Source organism: Echinops telfairi, unplaced genomic scaffold (genome assembly GCF_000313985.2).
Source record: "Echinops telfairi isolate 266 unplaced genomic scaffold, ASM31398v2 ScPeMD7_3;HRSCAF=10, whole genome shotgun sequence".
NCBI lineage: Eukaryota > Metazoa > Chordata > Mammalia > Afrosoricida > Tenrecidae > Echinops > Echinops telfairi.
This window is the reverse complement of record NW_022103899.1, coordinates 5,702,174-5,724,372: the sequence shown is the minus strand read 5'-3', so window position 1 is coordinate 5,724,372 and position 22,199 is coordinate 5,702,174. Positions and strand designations below refer to the sequence as shown.

Genomic DNA, 22,199 nt, shown 5'->3' with positions numbered 1-22,199 from the left:
GGCACCACGCCTTGTTCCCAATGTCCACCCTCATCATTCCCTGGGGATCTTGCTGCTCCCCTCCCCTGCTGTTCCACTGCACTCCCCCAGTACTTTCTTGATTAGTATGAGGGTTAATCAATTTTCATGTTTCCATTAGTAGTTTATTTTGCTGTACCTATTTCTTTGTGTCATTGCCCATTTTCCATGATCCATGCTAGAGATTTAGTATCTTTTATTGTTTACTTTTTAGCTTAATGTTATTAACCATTTCTGTCACCTTTGCTGCAATTTTCTCCTATTTTTTTGCTTTTGATTTTAATAATTTTAAACTTTGGGTAGTCAAATGCTCAATTTCCAGTGGAAACATGGTTTTAGTGTCTGGATTCCAAATTCAGAATCAGATTCAAGTAATAATTTGGCATATTTCAAAGTATTTTAATTTCAGAGGGAAAAGTTAGATTGATCAATAAGTCCATTGTAGACATTTGTATAACCTTTTGATCAAACATTGTCAAAATTCTCTTTCATACATCATATGAAAATAAACGTTAAGTAGAATAAAGACTTAAAGACAAAGCAAAATAAAACCAAACGCCAAAAGTATGTGAAAATGCCTCCTTGGATATTTATATATCCACGGGTGATATAAATACTCTTCCTATACATGACAGCAAAGGCAAAAGAATTTGGTTTTGGATGGTTTGCTATTTAATTTTCAAAGGTTCCTTTTAATGGAAATGTAAAAACCTATTTTACAATCATTGAAAATGATGATGGCAGTGCCCATCTGTATCTATTGACAGGAAAAGTGTGTGCTTGTTGTGGAAATTGAAAGCCTCAAGTGAAAAAGCTAGTATGGCCCTTTTTATATAAAACCATCTATCTATCTGATATACTGTAAAACTTTATTAAAATCTCCCAGGATGGTAAGAAAAATGAACAAACTTTTATTTTTAAAAGATGGCATGGTGGTGAATGTTTATATCAGTTTAGATTCTCTCTCCACTATTTTTTCGCAAATTGTTCAGCAACACAAAGTGTGAACAGTCTCCTTATTTTTGTTCCGCTTTCTTTTCCATCAGTTTAGTTTCCATGCCATTTTCATTCTTGTCTTTGTTTTAAAGTATTGCTGGTCGTTAGGTCTCGTATAGATGATCTTTAATTACAGAAGGCAGGCAGTACCCGTGGGTGATCGTCTTTATTTGGGGAGTCAATTTGTTATTTAGCTTAAAGTAAAGGTCATCTCAGGTGTTAGTTTCAATTGAAGCTTAAAGTATACCTAAGGGTGTTTGTCTCCAGGCATCTTCTAGTCTCAACTGGTCCAGTGAGTCTGTTTTGTTTTGTTTTGTTTGCTTTTTTGAAGAATTTGAGGCTCTGGTCCAGATTTAGCTCCCAATCTATTAGGGTTTTTCTGCTGTGTCCATGGTCAGGCACCTCTATCATATTTTGAAGTGTTTTATATGATTTGTATAAACTGCCACCTCTTGCACATTAGTTTCCTCTGCATGCCATGCATATTATATGTATATGTACATTGTTTAAATGGACTCTTTATAGAGAAAAGACAGGTCATCTTTCTGATCTCGGAGCAGATGAAGCTGTTGTTTGTGTAGAATTTAGTATTACAGACTATTAGTCCTATGGATTGATTTCTTCTTTGGACAAACTTTCTTGTTTGATTTTGGTCACAGTTTAGGACTTTGAATTTCCCATGTGTAACTTTCCCAATTACATAAGTAAATAAAGGTATATAGTGAAAAAAAATCCACTTTTTTGTTTTTAGTTATTTTTCTCTATTTTTAAAGGCTTTATCAGCTAAGTGGTGTCTATTTTTAAATATTTCCTTTTTTAAGTCTTTCATCTACAATTTATCTTGATGTGTGATTTGGAGAGATAATATAAGTAGTGAGTTTTTCAAGTAGTTGGTCAATTGTCACAGCACCATTTTATTAGATAATTACTTACTAATTTCTAATGCCCTGCCTTATAAAGCCTCACTAACGTCTTATCTCCTACTATTCATTTGAGAACAATTCTATTGCACTGATAGGGCTATCTGTTCTTGTAACATTATCTCCCTCTTGATTATTGTGGCATAGTATTGCATTTTAATACTGATAAGACAACTCCCTTATTACTTTTCTTTTTGGAGCATTGTTATGTATCTTATTTTCAAGAAGAATTTTAGATTTAAAGTTCATTTCCCCATGTCCCTTAAACAAGGTATACTGAACGCATGCCACTTTTTTCTCTTGATAATTCAAAGCCATGATTCTGAATCATCATGAACAACGTACTGTTTGATGGGTTGATCATAGTCATATGGATTCTGTGCTTGTATTTCAAGTGACTCCTGACCATAAAGTTTTTCAAAATTTCTGTTTCCCAATATTTTCCTTTACTCCTCCTTCCAGGTGCCATAGCCATGCCGTTTCCAAACAGTACACTTCTTCTCTTCTAAAGCGTCGCAACCTTTGAACTTCAGGATATGCGAGGATGACATGTTTAGTGCTATATTGTGAAATAAGACGAAATGGTTAAACTCTGTTTTGAATTTTGATATCAGAACTTTATGCATATTTCTATTCTTAGCCATGTGCTATGTAACTTCAGTTGCCCGGCTAAATGGCTCTGGTTTTGTGTGGTGTCACTATGTTTGAATAGTAGTAGAGATATGAGTTTGGGAAAGCTATGACAGCATAACTATTATAATTTTATGGTAAATAGATATATTGAGTAGATTTTTTTATATTTTATAAGATATTGCATTAGTATTTTTAATATATTGTTGTAGTAGATTATTGTCAAAAAATAAAACAAACCAAACTCGCTGCCATTAGTCGATTCTGACTCTTGGTGACCCTAGAAGACTGAGTAGAAATGCCCATGTAGGTTTCTGAGGCTATAAATCTTTTAAAATTTTTATTTATTTAAATCATTTTTTTGGGGGGGGGGTCGTACTACTCTTATCACCATCATACATCCATCCATATGTCAAGCACATTTGTACATTTGTTGCTGTCATCATTCTCAAAACATTTTCTTTCTACTTGAGCCCTTGGTATCAGCTTCTCATTTTCCCCATCCCTCATGAACCCATGATAATTTATAAATTATTATTATTTTTTCATGTCTTACACTGTCCGATGTCTCCCTTCACCCACTTTTCTTTTGTCCACCCCCCTGGGAGGGGGTTATATATAGATCATTGTGATCAGTTCCCCCCTTCTCCCCCACCTTACCCTTACTCTCCTGGTATCACTACTCTATTTATTGGTCCTGAGGGGTTTATCTGTCCTGGATTCTCTGTGTTTCCAGTTCTTATCTGTACTAGTGTACATGCTCTGGTCTAGCCAGATTTGTAAGGTAGAATTGGGGTCATGATAGTGGGGGGAAGGAAGCATTAAAGAACTAGAGAGTTGTATGTTTCATCGGGCTATAAATCTTTACAGAAGTAGAATGAGTGATTTTTCTCCCTCATAGTGGTGCTTTTGAAATGCTGGCCTTGCATGTAGCACCTGAAAGCATAACCCAATCCATGATACATATGTGGTCAAACCCCAAAGTATTACTACAAAATTATATAAACCTTTATGGGACAAAATATAAAACTGTGATGCTATCGTTTTTCTACATATTTGCCATCTAGGTCTACACACTGATGAGGGTGGTGTGTCCATCTCTGTAACCATTCTCTGAAAAATCCTGTGCTTCTCTGCTCATCCAGTGCCCAAATGGAAGTTTGGGTATCTTTGAGGGACTCAAATAGTTTTCCTCTTAAATGTCCTTTAAGCTTTGGAGACAAACAAACAAATAAACAACCAAACGACAAAGCCTGATGGGATGGGATTGGGCTGTAGAGTATGTGCGGTAAGACTTTCCAGAAAAATTCTTCTAGGGAAGGCCATGCTACCCTTGAAGAATGAGCAGGTGCATTGACATGAAGGAACTAATTAGTACAACTTTCCTGACCTTTTTTAACCAATGTAATTTTCTAGTTTTTTCCACACTTCTTCAAAACAAGCCCCTATAATCATCTTGTGCCATTTAAGAAAATCTATCAAGATTTCCACTTTACAATATCACCCAAACAGTCAACATACCCAGAGTTGACTTTTCTGCCTTGAATTTAACTGGCCTAACTAATCTCCCGTGGAAGCTACTGTTTCGCTTGGACTTAAATTTGAAGGCATCCGACTGAGACTAAGACAAGTGTCTCACTGAGAGAATTTGTTTGCAGCCATCCACTGGTCATAGAGACATGTTTAAACACCTTCTGTTTGGAATAAACTCATGCATGTATGAACAATGGAAATACTTTTTGCCTTCATATATATTGATCTGTTTTAATAAGACATAATCCAATGGCAAGAAATACAGAAGCGAAAAAGAGCTTTGCTGAAATGTGGCGTTCTCTTCATGAGGCAGGGTCCTTTACAGGTCTTACTTCATTGGGCTGCCCTTCTTTCCATTTGAGTCATAGATGTGTAATTGCATCACTGTTTATTCTAAAATTTAGGTGGTAGGCTATAAATGGGCAAAGCAATTGCCAGTTAACCAAGAGATCAAATGATTTTATTTCCTCTTCATTTATTCACCTTTTGACAATCCTAGAGAGTAGTTCTCAACCTTCCTAATTCCTAGACCCTTTCATACAGTTCCTCACGTTGAGGTGATCCCTCCACCATAAAATTATTTTCGTTACTACTTCATAACTGTAATTTTTCTACTGTTTGTTATAAATTGGGCGACCCCTGTGAAAGGGTCATTTGACTCCCAAAGAGGTCAAGACCCACAAGTTCAGAACTGCTGTCTTAGAAGTATTAATTATAATTTGACAGTTACCAAACCTCATTTAGAACTATTAACCCTGAGTATTTTCTATATGGAAAGTAGCCACAAACTCTCGGTAAAAAGGTGGTAAAATTTTTTATTTTCACATTTCACCTGCTATTATCTGCCCTGTGGCATGTTTTGTCAGGAAAGGACAAACATGTTGCTGAAATTTTGATAAACATTGTGCTTCTAATTTTATTTTGTTGTTAGTCATAATCTTGTTAGTCATCAAAATAAACACAATTACTTTGTTTTTGAAAAAAACTAAGTGGTAATGTCATTGCAATAGGAGAAACAATGTGTTTTGTTAAGTCTCTAAAGGGAAGCGGGACCCATCAAAGTCAAGGCCCTGGACTCAAAGCCACAGATGCTCTCCTCAAAGCAACGTGTTTCTCCTCACAGGAGTGCAATGAAGTATATGCAAATTGCCTTTTGTCATTTACTTTTGCCCTATTCTCTGTTATACCACATTTCATTTGTGTTGATATTTTTATTTATGAAATACTTTCAATGTAGAGACAAGTACCGAAAATAGCTTTCTCCCATGCACCTTCCCAGCTCGCGAATCCACCCACTCACACATTCCTTCCTGTTCAGAAGACAGTTTTATCTGAGGATCCAGGCAGAGGAGATGGAGTCAATTACCAGGTCTTAGTAAATCAAAACATTTTGCCATTTCTTTCTTTTTTTTTTTTCACTGTGCAACCCACTTCAGTGCCTGAAGCCCAAGGGGTAAAGCCAGGCAATGGTTCGGGGTGACAGCTTGCTTTCGCATGGGACACCGTGAGAGGCCCATGGGATTGGACCTGCCACAAATCCAAACCCATGCACCATTTTGCCATTTCTACCTTCATTATGGTTTCTAAGTTAGCGCTGCATGACTGAGAGAATTACATCTGTGTAAGCATGTGCCCTTGCTTCATCCCATTTCTCTTCCTCTCTGAAGATAACCATGTCCTTGTATTGTTTTTCATTTCCATTCATGTTTATGTGAATTCCTATATATGCACAGACCATTTACAGATACATGTATTTATGAACATGTCCACTATTTTGATGTCTTCTAACTATGTAAATTATACTACAGTGTATCATTCTTTAACTTAGCTTCTATTATATAAATAGATGTAATAAAATATTTTTTCTTTAAAAAATCATTACATGCACAATTCAGTGACATTGTGTCCATCAGGTGCAACTATGGTCATTTAGCATTTTTTTTTGAAATTATTGTTTTAAGATTTATTTGTTAAGAAGCTAGCAGTTCCAATTTACTCCACTGATGGATCGTTATTCTACTGTATGTTTAGATCAAATTTATCCTGTCTCTCACTGATGGATATTTATACATTTTAAGATGTTTTATTGTGCTTCAAGTGAACATTTTTTTACCTAGTAAATTAAGTTCCCATAAAATAATTTTCTTATGAATTGTTCCATGCCATTGCTTTCAGTTTCCACAATGTGCCACCGTTTGCATTACATCTCTCCTGTTTGTTTGTTCCCATTGATGCAGCTTCCTTTCCCCTCCTTGCCTTTTCATGTGTGTTTTGGGGTATACGTTAGGCATTTTGTTTCATATAATTGGTTATTTAAAGGATCACATTTCTCATGGGTGTTATAAACCAATCTATTACTTGGCTGAATTCAAAATTACTTCAGAAATAGCTTCAATTACAAGTTCAAAGTGTATCGTAGGGTGAGACTCTCAGGGATTCTTTTTGTTTCCAATAGTTCAGTAGGTTTGGCCTTTTTTAGGAATGTGGATTTTGCTCTACGTTCTCCACTCCACCCCCATTTTATCCAAGACCTGTTGTGTCCCTGATCACAGCAATTGGTATTGGTGACTGAGCACCACTGGGTTCTTCTGAAGGTTCATGTGGCCTCTGAGTCGTTTCCCCTTCAAGACTTTGGCTTCTTTCATTTTCTTTGGCTCCAATCACTGTATCTTAGAGCACAGCTCACAAGCTCTAAGATAAGACCCTGTTTATGCACTTTGCTATTACAACCACGATTGAAATGATTATTTCTCTATGCCCTTATTTGGCACATATTTTCTCTACCATATATACCTAGGAGTAAAATTGTACCATCATAGAAAATGAACATCTTCCTTTTTAGTAGACATTAACCAATACCTTCTCCAAGTGTTTGCAACAATTTCTAAGACCTCTAGAAGAGTATTCCCGAATGCACCGCCACGGAGTTGATGTCCGCTAAGGGCAGACCTGCCCCTGGGCGGTTCTGAAACTGCTATTGTTTATGGAAGCAGAAAACCCCAGTTTGTGCCCCTAGAAGCTTGTAGGTTCTCATTATTCCGCATTCTCATAGTATTTATTAATTTCAGACGTTTACCTTTTGGCAACCTGCACACGGTGTCACTTATGTTGCAGTGCTTTGTTTCCCTGATCACTGGTGAGATTGAGCATCTTTTCATATGGCATATGTGTAGAGACAACATAACAATGCTTAAGAGCTGGGGATACCGGACAGAGGCAACTTGGACTTGAACTCTGACTCCTCTGGGTGACCTTGGTTTTTGGCACTGTGGAGACAATAATCATACCTGCTTTGTGAACCTTTTACAACTGGGTCTGCCCTTTCATAAACAGCTGCTGCTGCTTTGATTGCTGTTATTACAAAACCTCACCATAACATAACCAATGAAGTTTACAAAAATTCAATTGTGTCAATTGTCAATTAATGCCATAGAGACTCTGTCAGCCTGATCCCCACACTGAAGAATACTGGTAGAAGAGTACTGGAGATGAGAGAGGCTTCCTTCCCCTCCCGTCTCTCTAATTCACCCACCCACATTCCTTCCTGTTTAGAAGCCAGTTTTAGCACAGGATCCAGGCAGAGGATAAAGAGTCGGTTACCAAGCTTGTGATTTTCTATTTTATTTTTTCTCAATTGAGGGATATATTGTCTTGGAATTTTACCAAATTACATTACTAACCATTTGGGTTGCCCTTAGGTATCGTCTGTCACATTATGTGTTGGGTTATTTTGCTCTTTTAAAAAATTGATTAATAGGAGTTCCTCATATATTTTGAACATCAATCCTGACAAATTTCTCTTTGTATTGTTTGTGTGGATTGCCTTTCAGCTTTTTGGGGGGTTGTTTATGCAGATATTTTTAAATTATGTAGACAAACTTACCATTTTCTTAAAAGATCCTTCTTTTTATATCTTCTTTTTAATTAAATCATTTTATTGAGGGCTCATACAGCTCTTATCACAATCCATCCATTGTGTCCAGCACATTGGCACATATGCTGCCATCATTCTTTTGATATCTTAAGAAGTGTTTGTTTCCCCTACAAACAAAGCTATTAAATATAGTCTCTATTTTCTTTGACATGAAGATGGAGCTTTTACTTTTACAATCAAAACTTTTTTTGTGTGTGTGTGTGTGTGTGTGTGTGTGTGCTATAAGAGTAAATTGTTCCATCATTGGTTATTCATAAGTTCCTGGGGCCTCCTTGTCTACCCGTGACCTGCAATGACACGGCCATTATACCAGGTCTTTGTCACAGTCTGAGGAGTTCCACAAAAAGAGAAGAAAGAGGGGGAGGGGTGGAAAATAAGAAGAACGTGGCGGCAGCAGCTGACCTTTCCGTAGATCTGACTGCATGGCAGGCACCATTCGACGTGCATTCCCTCGCGTCGGCTCGTATTGACTTGTTTCAGAAGATGTCTCATTATCTCCATTGTATCAAAAAAGAGACCAAGACGCAGACAGATTAAGTGACTTGTTCAAGGCCTTACAAAGGCTTAGGTAGGACTCCATCCAAGACTCTGAAACGGAAATTAAAACACAAGCAATCTGGCTCCAGGCTCCACAATATTACACAGCCTCGTAAAAAGTCAGACTGGCTCATAGAACAAATCCCTTCTCCTTATCCACCTTAAACAAATAAGCAGAGTAGCCTTGGCTGACTTTCGCTCTCTCCTCCGTTACATTTGTTTCTCTCTTTAATGATCAGAAGACAGCTCTGGCACGATAGTAATCGGGTCCTTGGTAGCGATTGTGGCACGAAAGCACTTGGTCGTTGTTTTAGGGTTTAAGCCTTATCCTCTCTCTACCTAGGTCCACCTGTATGAAAGGAATGGGACTGCCACATGATGGGTTAGGTGTGACTCTTGAATGTTTTTTGTTTGTTATATCTTCTTTTTTTAAAAAGCAATATAAATCCTATTGCTCTTCTTGGGATTATTTCAGATTTCCCCCTTTTTTTACCCATATTTATTAGGCTTGAGTACTTTAGGGGGTCATGCAGACATTAAAAATAAATAATTACAGCCATATCTTGTTAAATTGTGGGATAGGATCTTAGCCCAAGGAATACCTGCCCTGTCTAGGAGTTTCATGATATCACTTACTGCGGAAAAAAGAAGTTAAGCAAAGTCAGTGGTTTAAACAATAACTGCTTTAGTATTTCTTATGATTCTGTGGGTTTACTAAGCTCAGCTGCATGCATGAGGATGGGCAGGGATGCAGTCATCTGGGGCCAAAAGGCTCATTCACATGGCTGAGGGATAGTTCTGGTGTTAGCCGGGGGCTAACCTGGAACGCTGCACCTTGGTTCTCCTCCACGTGACCTCACTGTGTGGCATGGCCTTCTAATAGTATGGTTGAGAGCAGACAACGGAAGTTGGCAGATGACTTAAGATCTGAAGTTAGAGCTGCAGAAACATTCCCACCTCATTCTGTGGTCTACGCCAGTTCCTAGGCCAGCTTAGATTCAATGGGAGGGTGTAGTAGTACACTCTTCTTGATGTGTGGAGTAGCATGAGCATGTCGAGAGAGAGGGCATCACTCAGAAAAAGGCTATTTATTCTGCATCTCAAAAGGTGAGAAGGCTTTCTCCGGAGGGGAGGAAGATCTAGGCAGAGGAACTAGCAGAGGCTGAAAGAGCATGATATGTTTGGAGAAAACTTTTGTGCTTTGGAGTTATAAGGTGCAAAAGTGACAAAGTATGTTAGAATGGATAATAATTTTAGAGGAGCTAAAGCTCATCACATTATGAACCAGGCAATTTTGAAGTCTTTTGTAGGAATTGTCTTTTTTCACTCCCATAACAGCCCTGTAAAGCAGAGATTATTACCATACTTTTCTAGAGGAGGTTACCAAAGTGCAGCTAGATTATCTAGTTTGCCCATAGTCATACACCTAGTACATGTCAGCTGTGCCACCCGGACCCTTGTAGATTGTGGAAGCCTACATATGCTATAGTGTAGACTGGCTCTCAAGATTGTATATACCATATTAAAGATAGTGACTTCTAAAGAGTGTATTGGAGTGACCTTACTGGTATTTGGATTGGTGTGCTTTAACCCCGAGCCCATATTTTGCAGTAGAAGTTGAGTCTCACGTGTTGATAGTGAATTCATGGATTTAGGAGATCTAAATCAAGCAAAGAGATTTTTGCTCCTTCAGGGTACATAATCTGTCCTTGGGAGGGTGGTCTTGGTGGAAGAGCTCATCCCATTAAAGATCATGAACACATATTTGACAATCCAGAACCCCTTGCTGGGAGAAAGGAAGCTGATGAAAATCCAATGATAGAAAGACTACTAGCAGAGTCGGAATAAGCAAACTTTCACTGGTAACCCAGCTGCTAGAGCTCCTTCGGATTGCAAATGACCTTCCTGTTCTTGAACTTATTTTTATCTCTCTGTCTGAGCTGAATAGTTCTTGAGTTTCTGTGCAGTCTGGTTGTACGATGGAAATATTTCCAAATATAGCTTTATAAGCAACCTCTATTAGGTAACATGACTGGATGGAATCCACTTTTTTCATCAAAAGAATTCAACGAACACAGATACTTAATTCTTAACAGATGCTATATCACTAGCTGTATTTTTTATTAGAGACTGACTCACTTTGCACTCAGTAAATATTGTTGTTATTTGCTGATTGATGGCTCTAACCATTGGGATGTTGAACATGTAAGGTAAGTGAAAAAAAGTATTGCAATTAAATTATATGAACCTTATTTGAACAATAATATAAACATGTGAAACTATTATTTCTCAACGTATCTACCCCCTATACCTGTACACTTCTGAAGGTGGTGTTTCCATCTCTTTCCCTTAGGAATTCTGTGTTCTTTGACTTATACCACATCAAAATAGAAGTTTTGGCACCCTGGATGAATTAAAATTGTATTCATTTGCAATGTTTTTTTCAAATTTTTGGAGTGAAAATAATCTGAAGGGGGAAAATCAGGGCTGCAGGGTTGATGGGGAAAGATTTCCCAACAAAATTCTGGTGGGCCAGCACTATTACCCTGAAAGCACGAGCGGTACATGGTCATGACGAAGAGCAATTCCTTGGCACACTGTCCTGGCCTTTTTTCCACCAATGGAATTTTCAGTTTCCTTAAAATTTTATTTTAATAAGCCTACCTATCAAGAATACCTCTTAGGAATTACACCCAGGAAAAAACAGTTCCCTTAACCTGAGATGACCCCTTGACCTTGAGTCTAACTGACTCACCTGATCTTCCTTGGAAGCCCGTGTTTTGAGAGCACATTAATTTTGAAGGCACCCCAGTGAACCTAAGACAAGTGTATTACTGAGATAACTTGTCTGCAGTCATTCATGGACCACAAAGACATGTTCAAGCACTGTGTGTTTGGGATGAGCCTGTGCATATGGATTGGAACCCAGTGGTAATATTTTATGACCTACTTTAATGTAGTATTGGTCATGGTTCATTGCTGATATGTGCAAAATATCAGGCAGAGTTTATAAATCCCATATGATTATGGTTCCATCTCTGAACTACTTCATTAATTAGAACAAAATATTTGTCCAAATATTACTTTAAAAAATAATTTCATATAAACAGATGATGTTTATATTAAGAAACATTTTTTCCACATTTAAAAAGATCTTTGTTCATTTATCAGGCATACACCCATGTGGTAATAAAAATGCTTTCAGGAGTTAGTACTTTCCGTGGATGGGGAGAAATACTATATTCAAAACATATTAATATTGGTTTAGTGTTTATTTTTTTCTAGTTTTTGTCAAATAAGGTAAAACACTATTTTGGAGAGGTTCATATTTACTAAGTATGTATTACCTTAGTAAGCATGCATCTTAAATCACAAAGATGAATCTTCTAAACCATTTATTATGTAATGTTCATGCTTATGAACATAAACTCTGGAGCTAGACTACTTGGGTTGAAGTCCTATTCAATTCACTGATGACTTTTATTATGATTCTGTGTAGTTGAGTGGATTCTGACTCATAGTGACCCTACAGAACAGAGGACAGTGCCCCATAGTCTGTATGGAAGCAGACGGCCACGTCTTTCTCCTGCCGAGTGCCTGGTGGGCACCGACTGCCGACCTTTGGTTAACAACTGAGCACTTAATCACCGCAAGGCTAAGTATGTTAGGCTTCGTGGCACTTATAGATTCCATAGAAAATGCTGTCGTTAGATGCTGGGGAGTTGATTGTTCCACTCCCAGCATTGCCATGTGACACAGGAGATGAACCTCACAGGGTTTTACGGAAACAGGTTGCACGGTTCTCCTCCAGCAGAGCCTCATGGGTTCCAACCACCAACGTTTCAGGTAGCAGCTGAGCAGGTGACCGTTTGTACCAGGGTTCCTCATTGGGCAAGTTATTTCTACCCTCTGGGCCTCAAATTTCTTCAAGAGTAACATTGGGATTATAAAAATCTCTTCTCGCAGAATATTCTAAAGACGAAATGAGTAAATACCAGTTATAGTATTGACAATGGTGCCTGATGTGGAGGAAGCCCTATAGAAACCAGTGGAGTGGATGCTGACTCCTGGTAGCCCCATGTGTGTTTGACTAGGACTGTGCTCAGAGGATTTTCCAGGGCTTGGATTCTTGTAGATTGCCAAGGCTTTCTTTGAAGTTATCTTTGGGTGGACGCAGGTCTCCACCTTTTCAGATAGCAGCTACGCTCCTTAAACATTTGCCTCACCCAGGGATTCCAAGCATCCCAGAGGGCTAGATCTTGTGTTGTTGATGTCTTAATTCTAATTTGGATAAACCTTTACAGGGCACTTGGTTCTCCCATCAATAATTGACACTTGTTATTATTTACTGTTAGTTACTAAAACTAAAACAAGTATTGTTTTAGCTCCATTTACCATAGGTTTTATCACCAAACTTTTGGAATAGGTGCAGAAAAATGTCCTCTTCACCAAAGAAAAAAAAAAGAAATGAAAAAAAACCAAACCAAATTTCCCAAGAAAGTCCTCTTCACAAAAAAAAAAAGAAAAAGAAAGAAAAAAGAAATGAAAACACCCCCCTGCCAAACAAAAAAACAAACAAATTCCCTGTCGTGGCATGGATTTCAACTCATAAGAACGCTACAGCAGTACACAGCGTAGAGAACACTCTTGCTGAACCTTTCCTCGGGGACCTGTCACCTCACCTCCCAGAAGCTTTCCTCCAGTTTCCAAGTTGTGACCAGAGTTATTTGAATAGCTATTCAGCTTCATGACAGCTCTGAAGTACTAGAGGTTTACATAATGACACACACACTTATAGAACACTTGTAGAAATGCAGAAGGAAACATTTTGTGAGGTTTAAAATTTGTGCTAAAAAAATACATCATCACATCTCTAGTAGAAAGGCAAATCTTCCAGAGACATATGGAGCCTGTTTTATGGTTGGTTTCATGATTCTGATTGGGACAGTTTTAATTTTCATCATTGGACCCTTCAAAACAAGGAATGAAGTGGAAGGTAAATTATCATCTCTAATAAGCTCTTCCTGTAAGACCCGGAAAGCAGAACGTCAATGTGGGAAGTGAAAGAATTAATGAAATAGAAGCATTTATTGAAAGGGCTTGGGAGAGGAGCAGTTAAGAAATGTAACAGAAATGGGATGATTTAAAATGATGAATCACATAAAGGAACATTCCCAACAGGGTGCATAAGGAAGGGTGTGAAGATGGCTGCATATGTTAACGATTGGAATAGGCAGTGCATGTTTGGAAGGTCTCAAGAGACATATCAAGAGATCTGCCAGATGCTTACTCCTCGTGATAAAATAAGAAGCAATGTGCTTACACTGAGGTCCAAAGGATGCATCTAGACTTTCTGAACAATGAAGACTGATATACTTTGATGTGGATTCGATTATTCCAACCCTGTTAATTCTAAAACTGACTTAACTGCTAACAAAATATTCAAATGTTTTTGGACTAAAAATAAGGGGAGTACTGAGTAAATGGCACATCCCACCTTCAGAAGATGTTTTGAGAGCAGGCTATACCATTTGTCTGAGAGGAAGCCCTCTAATGCACCCACAGGGATGATAGGTAACATCCTGGAAAGGTTCCCCTTTGGTGAATTCCTCATTTCCATGAACTGTCTTTTTTTTTTTCAGTAATGCAGAGGAATTTCTAAAATCGGCTGTTAGATTCCCCTTACTCTTCCCTTTGTTTCCTTATATTCTCGCAATTTCTTGTGTTGTCAGTTTTCATTCTCAGTACCTCTATGGTACTATCATCTTGTGTGAGTACATCAGAGGGCTTCCATTCAGATAAATGTTAAACCCAGATCTCAAAACATCTTCTAAAAGTAGGATGTGTCATCGACTCAGTTCCCTTAGCTATTTATAATGCACAAATGTTTGAGTATTGTAGTTTGCTCAGTCCTATACTAAGCCTAAAGATTGCAAGGTGACTATGGGAGCATATCTGTGCTGTTGGGAAATTCTGTGTAGTGGGTTGAAGATAGACATGACTACATTAAAAGAAGAGATGTGCTATAATAGAAATGTGACGTGGTATCTTTGAATACAGAATAAAGTGAGGAACTTTGCTGCAGGGGAATGTGTATGTGAACAATTTTGCCCACATCTCACCTTGATGACAGGGTTATTTCTAGGTGAGTAGTAGGTATTAGAGGCATTTGTCATGGTAGGATTTTAGTTCAGAAGATGCTGTAGACTAGCCCTGCTCCACATGGACTAGTTGATCATCCCGTGGTAAGGCTTCTGTTTGCAGCTGCTTCCCAGCAGCATCTATATCATGAAGAAGAAAATAAAACTTTTGGTAGACAAGTACCTCTTTCTGTCACATGCCTCATGAGGATATGTTGAGGTTAAACTAGGTAATACATGGAAAAGCACCTAGGAAGAAATAGATCCTTAAGAAATGTATATTTAGAGGAAAGGGAAGCTTTATTTTTCCTGTAAGAGAAACCCCTTGTTAATGATTGACATGGGGGAAATAGAGAAGGCACAGTTATGGAGTAAAACAGACTTTTGACTTTGGAGATAGAACAACAAATGGAATGTGTAGACTTTGTTAGGGGCCTGATATGGGCATACCAACTTGAAAAATTGTAATTTTGTAAGCAGTGATACATTTTGATTGTGAACTAGATAATCCAGGAAATTGAAGAACCATTGAACATTTTCATCACTCTGTTTTTTGGTCCTTGTACCTCACGGAGGCAATCATGACTAAATTTGGTGGCTTAGAACTATAATTGGTGGGTACCTCCAGGACAAAAGTAGAAGGAGGAGAGGAACAGCGATTGAGAAGTGTGAAGCTAAGAGAAAAAAATTACATGTAGTCTTGTTTGGATTTTTACAAAGCAGTGTAGAGCCAACCCTTCGTGTGTACTTCCCCATCATGTATACAGCCTATCATGTATACAGCCTATCATGTATACAGCCTATCATGTATAGGCTCTAAGGCTGATTCCTGCTTTAGAGCAGAGGCAGACTTCCTCAGCTTCCATCACAAACAGGAATCATGCTCAGAAATGGCTGGAAAGAATGAATAATTTCATGGGTATGATTTGCATTGGCCTCAAACAGCAACTATGAGCACAGTTGATTTTTAACACAGTGTCATAAATATCTTATTTATTCTTGTTATTTCATCACTTGCTGAATAATATTCACAACATTGCATAGCATGGTTTTCTGCCTTTAATGAAATTTATGCCTATTTTTAAAGTTATAAGGAAAAAGGTAATTCATTTCAGCATTTTATTTTCCCTTATAAAATATAGATACAATTTCTCTACAGTATCCTTTTGCATAAGAATTTTTAGAAATGAGTTTCTTTCTGCCGATAGATTTCTGATGTTGAATAATCAGAATTAGAATTAAAAGTCACTTGAGATTAGAAGGTTGCTTTTTCTTTTTTTCCCTTCAAAATGTTTTATCTACTTTGAGAATTTTGGCTCTTTGATGTCAGATTAAAATTCTGATGCAGGTTCGATTCATTTCAGAGTGGATGTCAAATCTAAAGACAGATATTTATATCAGAGTTCTGCTCAGGCAGAAAGCCACCCTGCAGACTTCAGGTTACATGACTGCGAAGCTCTCGTTCACAGTCGGATGCTGCATCATTTAAACAAGCAAATGAAAGCTGCAAGATGGGAATTTAGCAAACCAGTCATTTAATTCCTTGTTTATTATGCTTTACATTGCAGTGTGCTTTGGGGTTTATTAGTTGCTTTCAAATAATTTCTTTCTCATAACAACACTCTGGCACTGGTCGTATCATCGCTACGTGACAGATGAGAACATTGAAGTTCTAAGGGGCCAAGTGACTTGGCTAAAGTCACTTAGCTAATTAGCTTAGCTAAGATTCCTTTTAAGCTTTTTTGATTTCAATTTTTTTTACATTATAAAATTTCTCTGATAATGTCTACAAAGAACAGACAGGTTAAAAAAACAATGCATTGTAGAACTCCTCACAGATATTTCAGAATTGTATAGTAATGTGTTATTGGGATGTACAGATGTCTTATATTAATTTCAAATTTCACAAAGAGGAATGCCGCACTGACTGATGGACGCAGCTGGGTTTGAGGAGAAGAAGCAGCTTTATGAGTATTCCTTTTGAACAGCAAGGTGTTAGTGAGGACTTTAGTTCTACTTTTTAAAATGAGCATCGATGGAACTTTAGACATGAAGGAGGAAGCCTTTCTCACCAGCCGTTGATGAATCTTACACAGATGTGACAGTGATGCCTGGTAATCACGGCATTTTCTTAGGCAGTGTAAGCCATTATCTACCTAAAAGAAGTTTATCTGATAAGTTTTGGGGAAATATGTGCAGTTCCCATGTTAATAATCCATATTTATGAACCATGTTCAGTGTCTAAGTTTGCCATAGGGGTTTGTGCCTTAAACATATTTTTTGCATCAGGTATGTAGAGAGAAGAATCATTTCATGGATATATTTTGGGCTTGGATTGTATGTTGGTAAGGTCTGTTCTCAACTTCTCATTGGCAGACAGTTCTCGTTCCAAACACAAACCTTGTAGAATTTTTTTGTCCCTGAGACCCGGGAAGAAAAGGATTTCCTAATCAAATAAATATAATGTTATATCACTGTTTTGAATGTTCCAGTGCATTAAAATGTCAAAGATAATTAAGTATAAAAAATAATATCAAAGACCGAACATTCTATAGCAGTGGTTCTCAATCTTTCTAATGCCGTGACCCTTTCATACAGCTCCTCATGTTGTGGTAACTCCCCAACCATAAAATTATTTTCGTTGCTAATTCATAACTGTAATTTTGCTACTGTTACGGATCGGGCAACCCCTGAGAAAGGGTCATTTGACCCACAATGAGGTAGTAACCCACAGGTTGAGAACTGCTGTTATAGTAAAGAAACTTGATGGAGAAAAATAGGCATTCTCATATGTTGTTTGTGACAAATTCATAATGGTGCAGCCTCAATGTAGGGGAGTTTGGCAATGTCTAGCCAAATTTTACATATATTGACATTTTGATTCAGTAATCCTACTTTTAGGCATCTATCTCTAAGAAACATAGGCAAATATACAAAACAATCTGCATACAACAATTTAGTTGCAGCATGTTTTTTATAATAGTAAAAGGCTTTATGATTCATATAGTGGAATGAGGAGAAAAGTAGATATATTTGAATTCCTTGAATATACTTTGGTTTTGTACATTCAATTTTGGAATAGTGCAACTACATATAAAACAAAATTAAATGTATAAAACAATCTCTAAAAGCCAAAGCAAAGTGAAATAAATAACCATGTAAATAATTGTGGAAAATTATTTATGCCACAGTTACTTGACTTTAAACACCAACGGCAAAAGAGAAGGCTTCGGAAAGTTTGTGAAAAATGTCCACTGCCTTTTAGTTCATTTTTTCCATGAAAAGTTTGAAAAACCCCTTGTGTACTATATGAGCAAGTAAGATATGCAAAACATTTTATAGTTATTTATATTGTATTATTATAATAATCCTATTATGATTTCTCAGACTAGTTTTATGGGATGAAGCAGATGAGTAACTATGTGTATGTTCTTTAGAACTGGAATTTTAGGCATTGGAGAGTGATTATGAAGATTAAGATAAGTAAAGATAAATGAGTTTAACAGAAAATTTGTCCTGACATCCCTTTACAGAAGAGTCCTGGGGAGGAGAAGAGCCAGTCAGGATGCAGTATAGCAACGATCAAACATACAATTTTCTTCTAGTTCTTTAATGTTCCCCCCACCCACTATCATGATCCCAATTCTATCTTACAAATCCAGCTGGACCAGAGGATGTACACTGGTACAGGTCAGAACTAGAAACAGGGAATCCAGGACCGATAACCCCCTCAGGACCAATAATGAGAGTAGTGATACCAGGAGGATAAGGGGAAGGAGGGGTAGAATGGGGGAACCAATCATGAGGGTCTACATATAACTACCTCCTTGGGGGATGGACAACAGAAAAGTGGGGGAAGGGAGACATCAGACAGTGTAAGACATGACAAAATAATAATAATTTACAAATTATCAAGGGTTCATGAGGGAGTGGGATGGGGAGGGAGGGGAAAAAATGAGGAGCACATACCAAGAGCTCAAGTAGAAAGAAAATGTTTTGAGAATGATGATGGGGAAAATGTACAAATGTCCTTGACACAAGGAATGTATGTATGGATTGTGATAAGAGTTATATGAGCCTCCAATAAAAAAAAAAAGATAACGTGTCCAGAATTGGAATGACAATTTCAGTGTGTATAAACATTTTATTTTAAAATATGTATTTCCTACTTCTGTGCATTGGAAAGACTGTGAACAGTGTTTGTTGTGAGGTCCAGCCCCATGTCTGATGGGTCCTATGGGACGGCTGTGTAACTGAAGGGAAGAAATTAAGAGACAGACAAAAATTTTGGGGTGCGCACCTCCATGGTGTCAGGAACCAGGTCCAGGCAGAAGAGAGAGTATGTATTCTTAACATCAATTTATATAGTCTCCGGGCATGCAAGCCCCCTTAATCACAAGTAACCAGATGCATAACAGAGTGGGCTATACGCAAACCCTCAAGGTCCGTAAGTTTATTGGCGGAGTAACTAACCCCAGTGCTGTGGGCAGGAGAGGGGGAGTGACTGTCCTCTGATCAAGGGGAGCACTAGCAAAATGTCTGCTCCTACAGATAAAGCTGCTGGCCAGGGAGCAGTCAGCCGTGTACTGTAAGGTAGCGCTATTATGGGAGGAATATGTGGGGATCACTCTTAGTTATGAAAATGTTATTGGGACTCATCTCTAACTCACAAGTGTGAAGGCTTCCTTCCCAGGCTTCTTACATAAGAGAATAAAGAATTTGTCCGCATACATTCTCTTCTCGGTCCTCTGTTTCCTGAGTTCGTTTTGGTTGTCAGCTGCCAGCAACTGGGTTATGAGCCCTATGACCCAGTGCACAGCAGAACTAAACACTGAGTGGCCCTGCATCGTTCCTATGCCTGTGCCCGTTGTTGCAGCCACTGTGTTGGTCCATCACCACAAGGGTCTTTCTCTTTTTCACTGTCCTTCCCCAGGGCTCGTCTCTCCTGAACAATGTTTGCTCCATAGAAATAAGCATTCCTGGCACCCAGACCATTGTATTTTAATACTATTTCCCACTGGTATCTTGGAGAAATAGTTCATTGTAGGAATGGAGCAGGAAATTAAAGGTGGAGTGGAAAGCAAGGGAGCTATAAAGGCTACTAGGTATCTGAGAACTCGGGGATCATTGACCAAAGGAAAAACATTATCATCAGTTACAACAATAATACTTGTAATAGTTTGACACACATAGGGTAAGATAAGAAATCTATAGGTTTATAGTGCACTTAAAAAAATAACCCCTCTTGTACCACTGTTGGTGATGCCAGTGAACTAATTATTTTTAAGAGAGCAAAAGTGAGGCACTTCTCCTACTTTTCCTCATACCTGAACTCTCTTGTATTTTTTAAGAGAATACGTATTGTCATCAATGGGACATGGACAAGATAACTACAGAGACATATCATCCAGTTGAGGGAGACCATTAACCCACATAATGGCGTCCAAGGGTTTGCTGAGATAGAGCTTTAAATAGGACATGTCAAAGAAAACTGTCACAAAACATGATTGATGGTAGATCAGTACATCATAGTTAAAGGTGGAACTCCTCAAGTGTGATCACGTGCTGATGATGGGGTTACCTACATTATGTTAGAAGATATTACGATATTGGTCCAAGGGCTTCCTTGAGACAATTTGGACTGGAATCATGATTAGGCAACCCCTAGAAGAGTGATCTCCATCCAGGGTATCCTCAGGTAAACCCTTAAAGTAGATTGCCCTCCCTGGACTGTTGGGGGTGGGGATAGGTGGTGGAAGCAATCCACTTACTGATGAACTCTGTCTGAAAACAAGACTATTTCAATGGGGTTCTGCAAATGGAATTTTGGGCTTTAACTGCCATCCATAGCCTTCTGCAAACCAGGTGCTCAGAATTTAAGTTTTAATATAAGTCCTTCCTCTGATCATGGGTTTTATTAATAATAATCCTTGGACCTAAGCAGACTGGTGTGCTCCTTCCGTATGGACTTAGCTGACACCTAACTTGGATGGCTGCTTGAAGACAAGTCATTAAGATTCTACATGCTATTCTTTCTTTAGCTGAGCACCATCTGATTTCTTCACCACCACACTTTGCTATAGCACTCACAGCTTCAGTAATCATTTAATGATTCTAAGTATTAAGGAGGGCCCCATCATAACAACCAGTTCTTATTAGATTAAGGCTTACAATTAAATGTGAGCTCAAAATCCATCCGTATGTTAAGGTTTATACATTTATCTCTGGTCCAGTTCACAGACAGCATTATCAGCTTGAGAAATAATATAAGTAACCTCCATGGGACATTTGGCCATTCTAATAGTAATGTCATTTATCTAGCCAATGTTAAAGAGTTGGAAATACTAATGAGAAAAGGAAAAGCTCTATGAGGTCTTATTAACTGCCCTAGAGTTGATTCTGACTCACGACGATCCCATGTGTCATAGAGTAAACCTGCTCTATGGGATTTTCTTGTCTGTAATTATAACAGAAGCAGATTCCTGTGCCTTTACTTCGGCACTAATGTTGGGTGGGCTTGAACTTGAGCTCAGCATTTGGGCACAGCTTATTTGAACTACTTGGGGCCATAGTTAAGCAATGAGACAATGCTTCTTTTTATAACTGCGTGCTAGCTAGTCCATGAAGAAAGGGTGCTAGAATTTAGATTTTTGCCGCTTCACAATAATGGATCACGGCAATGACCACCAGTAGTTGGTGACGTCAAAATGCGTCTCCTGAAAAAAGTCTCCAATTTCTTCTGTGATGCACTCTTTTCTTTGTTTTAGTCATTGTATTGGGGGCTCATACAACTCTTATCACAATCAGTACATACACCAATTGTGTAAAGCACATTTATACATTCGTTGCCCTCATCATTCTCAAAACATTTGCTCTCCACGTAAGCCCCTGGCAATAGCTCCTCATGTTTCCCCCTCCCTCCTCACTCCCCCCTCCCTCATGAAACCTTGATAATTTATAAATTATTATTTTGTCATATCTTACACTGTCTGATGTCTCCCATCACCCACTTTTCTGTTGTCTATTCCCCAGGGAGGAGGTCATATGTAGATCCTTGTAATCAGTTCCCCCTTTCTCCCCCAATCTCCCTCCACCATCCCGGTATCACCACTCACACCACTTGTCCTGAAGGGATCATCCATCCTGGATTCCCTGTGTTTCCAGTTCCTATCTGCACCAGTGTTCATCCTCTTGTCTAGCCAGATTTGTAAGGTAGAATTGGGATTATGATAGTGTGTGGTGGGGAAGCATTTAGGACCAGAGGAAAGGTGTATGTTTCATCATTGCTACACTGCACCCTGACTGTTTCGTCTTCTCCTTCCGACCCTTCCATAAGTGGATGCCCAGTAGCCTACAGATGGGCTTTGGGTCCCCACTCCACACTCCCCCTTATTCACAATGATATGATTTTTTGTTCTTTGATGGCTGATACCTGATCCCTTCGACACCTCGTGATCACACAGGCTGGTGTGCTTCTCCATGTGGGCTTTG

At 38.4% G+C, this 22,199-nt stretch overlaps 1 non-coding gene across 1 annotated transcript; it reads right to left on the bottom strand.

The window, feature by feature from the left end:
* Window positions 1-5,513: 5,513 nt before the first annotated feature.
* LOC115872091 lies at window positions 5,514-5,647 on the bottom strand. Its single transcript, XR_004047641.1, has one exon. It is a non-coding gene; the product is annotated as a small nucleolar RNA SNORA42/SNORA80 family (small nucleolar RNA).
* Between the last annotated feature and the right edge of the window lie 16,552 nt (window positions 5,648-22,199).